Raw genomic sequence first — 6,561 nt, forward strand, 5'->3', positions numbered from 1 at the left:
ATGAGACCAGGCAAACATGTCAGGGTATCCAACGCTGTGGTGCAAAAATTTCTCCGGCGCCCTCCCTTCCCTCTGGCCTGTGCGGCTCCCGGCTCTGAGTCAGAGTGCAGGGACGGGAACTCACCTCCAGGAGGGATCACCTGCTGTGCCCTGGCCGCAATGAGGAAGGACGGGCGGTGACAGAACCAGCAGGGAGAGGTGCGGACTGCCAGAGGGCTTACGAAGGCCCTCCTGCAGTCTGGAGCCCTCCCGTCAGCAGCGGAGGCCAGATGGGCGCCACAGAGCCTTCCCGCCAGCAGGGATGACCCTGGCGCTGTGTTTCATTGGTGCCGTGTGGCGTTGCCTCTACCGATGAAATGCAGCGCCGGGATGAGGGATGACCCTGGCGCTGCAGGGCGGAACAGGGTCCTAGTGCCTGCTCCACCTCACTTACCTCCCTGCTCTCCCCTGAGCGGCACAGCTGGCGGGCATGCAGGAGGGAAAAGGGAGGCCACCGCGCAGCTCCCACACTTGCTGGGGTGCCCCTGAGTGCCCAGCGCCCTGGCGCACCGCGCCAGTAGACCCAATGGGCAAGACGGGCCTGCAGGCAGGAGCTCTACAGGTGGGGTGTCACCACAGAAAGAGTCCTGCCTCCAAGAGTCCTGGATGACCACCCAACTATTGAAGACCAATAAGATCAGGGCCTCAGATGATCTCAGTGGGTCAGCAGGTTCGTACAGCAGAAGGAGGTCCTTTAGGAGTTTTCTGGTCCTGTCTTGAGCAGGGACAAACAGGTGCTGAATCTGTTCAATATGACATGCAGCTGAAGGGTAGGACAACCTTAAAATTCAACTTCAACCTGTTTTTTGCTCCGCGTACTGACTTCCTCTCAAGCAGCACAATGAAACATATTAATTAGCAAGAAAAACCTGCTTTCTCTTTCATGCGAAGCTGTACCACAAGATACTGGCCATGCCAGTGATTTTAATTAAACAGAAAATGTAATTATCTTGACAGCATGGCTTTTCCTCCGTGACACACACACACACACACACACACACGGTTCCATTTGGTTAAAAGAAAAGAAAAAAGGATAAAAAAAGAGAAAGGATCTATTAGAATGGTGCAACTTTGTGTTTTTGGTTAGGGATGAGCTAAACTGTTTCTGCAGAGGAAGAAGAAAAGAGAAGTCACTCTCGCTAAGCCCAAGAAGAAAATAGCTCCCAGATGCCTGAAAGAAGTTTGCCCTCTTCCCAACACCACTGAAGACTGCAGACCTGGTGTGGTTTGGAAGAACTTTTGGCTTCTCATATCCTCTTTGCTCCTTGTGGGTTTGGCGACAGTCATGCTGTTCATTCTTTTATCCTAGTTGCCTTCATTTTATCTCAGTTCACACAAAAAAGCAGGCAGGAAAATGACAGGGGTGAAGTCATCATCCACAGCAAGTTTAGGGCTGCCAGAGCCAAACTGTGGAGCATCCACTTTGTGGTTCTGCATTCCAATTTCCACTGGCGAGATCTCTCTAAATAAAAGTTTGGGGTGATGGGTGGGTGGGAGGCATTGACCACATCCACACCTTACTTTCCAAGCACTCTTTTACCCATTTCACCCACAAAGAATCACGGGAACTGAAAGTCACTGAGCGTATTAGACTGGCTATCAGGTGTCACTATTAATGGTCAAAAACATAATTATTATTTTTGCCGGTGATGTCACTCTTATGACTTCCAATACAGCTAAGTCTGTACCTGTAATTATGTCAGAAATTGCAGGTTCTGGTCAGGCATCGGGATTTGCTGTAAATTATAGCTCGATGGAATTACTCTGCATTTACACTCCTCCCAACATGTTACTAAACCTATGAAAAGTATCTGGACTCAAAATGTGTACTTTGCATTTTCAGTATCTTGGTATTTTAATTCCCAAAGACATTTCTATATTGGAAAAGATAGATTATTCACCTGTTATTTCTGAGTTCACATCTAAGATACATAACCAGAAAAAGACAACATTGCCATGGCGTATAATAATAATAATAATAATAATAACAACAACAACAACAACAACAACAACAACAACAATTTATTATGTATACCCCGCCCATCTGGCTGGGTTTCCCCAGCCACTCTGGGCGGCTTCCAACCGAATATTAAAACAGTACCGCATTAAACATTAAAAACTTCCCTAACTTCTAAAAGTAAAATAGTTACTTATTGCCTTGACATCTGCTGATAGGGTGTTCCACAGGACAGGTGCCACTACCGACTATGGCAACAGTTACGATGACATTATTACCTAAAATATTTTTTCTCTTTCAAAACATTCCACTACAGACTAATGATAATACTTTAAAGAAATGGCCCAAATTCCTTCTTTCGTTTATACGTCAAGGCACACGATCAAGACTTAGACACAGTGTGTTATATACACCTGCAGACAAAGGTGGTCTTGGCATTCCTTTTCTGCATTCCTATACACAGTTGCTTCAGAATGTCTTCTTTCTCCGAGCCCAGAGAGGTCTGAAGTTGTCAAAGCCCTGCAACTTCAGGATTCAGTTTCTTTAGTTTTGTCTCCAACAATCCTTCTCCACAAAGAATGCTGTAATTGAAGCTTCTGATAGAGGCCAGCACTATGTGTTAGTCTGCGCAGTAACAGAGATAAGACAGTCACGAGTATTCTGCAGCTGCATCCTGTGGGGGGAAAGTTTTATATCAACTTATGGGGAATTAACAGCACTCTTACGACAGCGCCACATGTCTCTCCTATATATAGAATAGAATAGAATAATTTATTGGCCAAGTATCAACCATACTTGGAATTTTGCTTCGACTGCATTGCAATGTAAAGAAAAACGTACCTCATACAAACACTATTCCCCTCACAATACAACAGCACAGCGGGAAAACCCCATACCACCAACTGACCTCCCTTTTGCCCACAACTACAGATTCAACAATTTGATGGCACAAGGAAAAAAGCTATTCCTGTGTCTAGACATTTTTGTATAGAGTCCTGTACCGACGTCCGGATGGAAGTAAATCAAACATGTGATGACCAGGATGCGAAGGGTCTACAGCAAGAGTAGGCAACCTAAGGCCCATGGTCCGGATGCGGCCCAATTGCCATCTCAATCCAGCCCGTCTGGGAATCAGCTTGTTATTACATGAGTAGAATGTGTCCTTTTATTTTAAATGCATCTCTGGGTTATTTGTGGGGCCTGTCTGGTGTTTTTACATGAGTATGGGTGCTTTTATTTTAAATGCATCTCTGGGTTATTTGTGGGGCATAGGAATTCGTTCATTTCCCCCCCCCCAAATGGTCTGGACCAGCCCACGGCTGAAAAAGGTTGCTGACCCCTAGTTTACAGCAATTCTCTCTGCTCTCTTCCTGACTCGAGCGGCATAAAGTGTCGCTATTGGAGGCAAACTAACACCAATCACCCTCGCTGCTTTTCCTACTGCTTGTTGGTCGCCTGTCTGCTTCTGCAGATCAAACTGCCATTAAAGGAGAGTGTAAGAAGAGGCTGCTGGATCAGGGCAACGGCTCATCAAGTTCAGCATCCTGTTCCCACAGTGGCCAACCAGATGCAAGCAGGAGCCTTCCTGATGGTGCCAGGCTACATCTCCCATCTTCCCTGACTATTGACTGTGCTTGCTAGGGTTGATGGAGTCCAACAGCATTTGGAGGGCGCACAGGCCCCCCTGTTCTGCTTTGAAAGGTTTCCTTCAGCAGCTCTTCTTCAGCTCCATTCAATCCATTTCATGCTCCCTTGGAAGCAAGTTAAAGACAGGAGGAGTGGTTGCTACTGAATGGTTAAGTGGCACCCTCTGCTGGACTGCACTTTCCTGCTTTGCACTGCAGGCAAAAAGTTAGGGTTGACAAGTAGGGCTTGCAATAAAATGTAGCAGTGTAGCCTCACCCCCATAACAGTAGTGCTTCTGTTCAGGGTTCCATTTAGCCAGCCAACCAACCAACCAACCAACCAACCAACCAACCAACCAACCAACCATGCTGTCGTCCAGGACAGTATAAGTGGTAAAGTATTCAAGCAGGCCAGTTCACACCCCTGCCTCTATTTTCCATCCCAAACACCTGTGAGGGCCCCAAGTTCTTCAACCTAGCTATAAACAATAAAGCAATTCAAAAAGAGCACTTCCAGATGCTTCTTCCATGACTGCTAAACATGCCCATTCCTCCTCAACAAGTAATTTAAAGAAGGGGTGGTCCCTTGGCTTCCCCCCATATAATTTGATCTCCTGAAAACTCAGGGAGTTCCCCTTATTAGCAAAATCACTTAAATAACACAGACTGAGTCCAGAGAAAAAAGTAAATCTGATAACACCTTACTGAGGAAACTGAGCAAAAGCAGTATATAATTTGAAGAGAAAGAAATGGAGGTTTTGTCTTTCTTGGTTTGGCAGGAAGACATTCAACCAAACATACAGAGGAAAACTCCCTCAGAATTACACAGCCAGTCAGAGCATGTGCTACCTCTGTGTGGTTCATGCCTGGTTGCTAAGCAGCATCCCATCCCTCTCTTGGCTAGTTGACTTTAGCTTTAACAGAATTAACCCTTATGTTACAGACTGAGTGAATCATACTGTTGCATGTCCAACACGTGTACCTACTGATACCGGTACCTCCTTGATTCTCAGTGGCCCCATTTTGGCATTAATCCTGTTGGCACTCATGGCCTGAGTTTGCTGCTAGACGGAGCGATGATGATGGTGACGAGCGGAAAACACAGACAAGGGAAAAACCATAATATGATAATAATACATGATTGTGAAAATCTCTTCATCAGATTTATGGAAAATCTAACTAGCACATTCCCCTGACACTAAGAACACATTAAAAAAAAACCAATCACAAACCATAGATCTGTGCATTTTCCAGTGAGCAATACACACTTAGCTCCCCTATCCTATAATTTTCAGAATAGTAAAATAACACATTAAAAAGCATTAGAGCATGAAAGTTGATATCCTGCAGGCCAAATAAGTGCAGCTGCAGGATGTGATCCAATGTTTGACACTTAGGCTGCAAGATTAATGTACAGTATCTGTGCTCCCCACTGCACCCCTGCATTGTGACAGTGCACACTGTGCAGATTAAGTGCAGGCTTAACAGGTGAAACTTTCCATTATCATGCTGATTCATCTATCTGCTGCAGAGTATTTCAATCCCACTTTTTAAATCGGGAAAGGAATTCACTTTGCTTTAAATTCTCGCGTGACTCTAATGCACCCTTCTCAATACAATATGCAAACCATAATAATAATAATAATAATAATAATAATAAATTATTTATACCCCGCCCATCTGGCTGGGTTTCCCCAGCCACTATGGGCGGCTTACAACAGAAAAATGAAATAAAACAATTAAACATTAAAAGCCTCCCTAAACACAGCTATCCCATAACACAGCTATCCTTTGAAATCTGCTCTTATCTGACTTTTACCAGAGTTATCCTACCCTATAAAATGTGCATGAAAAATGCAGATATTGGCAAAAAATAAAAAAACAACAGCTTTGAAATAATTGGCATACAGTACTAGACAAAATTCCATAGCAAAAATGTGTATGAGGAGAGATGTGCACCAAAATGCCTTTAAACACTGACTGATAACTTTTCGTGGTCAAAGTAAACAATTAAAGAAAACACATTTCCATAATAGTGAGTTGAGGGTTTATGTTTCTTTTTTTACACAATTTTTTTACACAATTTTTATTGTTATGTAGATGGTTTTGTAAACTGCTTTTTTAATGACATAAACAGCTAAATAACAATAAAAGCCTGATAAATTCCCAGGAGCATTTTACAAAATACCCGCAATCGGATGTGGAGAGCTGAACCGAAGACTGGAGGAATGTTAGATTGTAAGCATGTGCGGACAGAGACTATCTCTGGTTTTAACTTATTGTACTGTATGGCGGCCACTCTGGGAGCCTTTGGGCTGAAGCGGGGTGCAAACGCTTCGAATAAGCAAACAAAAAAACAAAACAAAAAACCCAAATCAACAGATCTGACTCCGAGTTCAGCGTAATACTGTTGAGAAAGAGTCTCCCTTCCTTTTGTCTTTCGCAAAAATTGTGACGAGCCTGCGCGCGAGGACGCCAGAAAAACAAACTAAGCGCTGTGTCGCAAGGCGCGCGTGACGGAGGGGAGGAAGAAATCGCCCTTCCTTGACCAATCATAGAATGGTAGAGTTGAAAGGGACCAGGAGGGTCATCTAGTCCAACCCCCTGCAATGCAGGAACCTTTCGCCCAACCTGGGGCTTGAACCCACAACCCTGAGATTAAGAAGTCTCATGCTCTACCGAAGTAAAATAAAAAAATTCCTTCAGTAGCACCTTAAAGACCAACTAAGTTTTTATTTTGGTATGAGCTTTCGTGTGCATGCACACTTCTTCAGATACGAAGAAGTGTGCATGCACACTTCTTCACGAAGCTTTCGTGTGCATGCACACTTCTTCAGCTTCGTGGCGCTCAGCTCTACCGACTGAGCGCCACGAAGCAGGCTTGGGGTGCGTGATCCTTCAGCTTTTTCGACTTCTGCGCTTTAAGCCGTTTCTCTCCCC

At 44.6% G+C, this 6,561-nt stretch overlaps 1 long non-coding RNA gene across 1 annotated transcript; it reads right to left on the reverse strand.

Annotated features, from left to right (window-relative positions):
- Positions 1-2,043: 2,043 nt before the first annotated feature.
- On the reverse strand, positions 2,044-6,560 carry LOC132592307 (uncharacterized). Its single transcript, XR_009557742.1, has 2 exons — positions 6,480-6,560; positions 2,044-2,669 (listed from the first exon to the last, which is right to left on the reverse strand). It is a non-coding gene; the product is annotated as an uncharacterized LOC132592307 (long non-coding RNA).
- Between the last annotated feature and the right edge of the window lies 1 nt (position 6,561).

This window comes from Zootoca vivipara, chromosome 6 (genome assembly GCF_963506605.1).
Source record: "Zootoca vivipara chromosome 6, rZooViv1.1, whole genome shotgun sequence".
Taxonomy (NCBI): domain Eukaryota; kingdom Metazoa; phylum Chordata; class Lepidosauria; order Squamata; family Lacertidae; genus Zootoca; species Zootoca vivipara.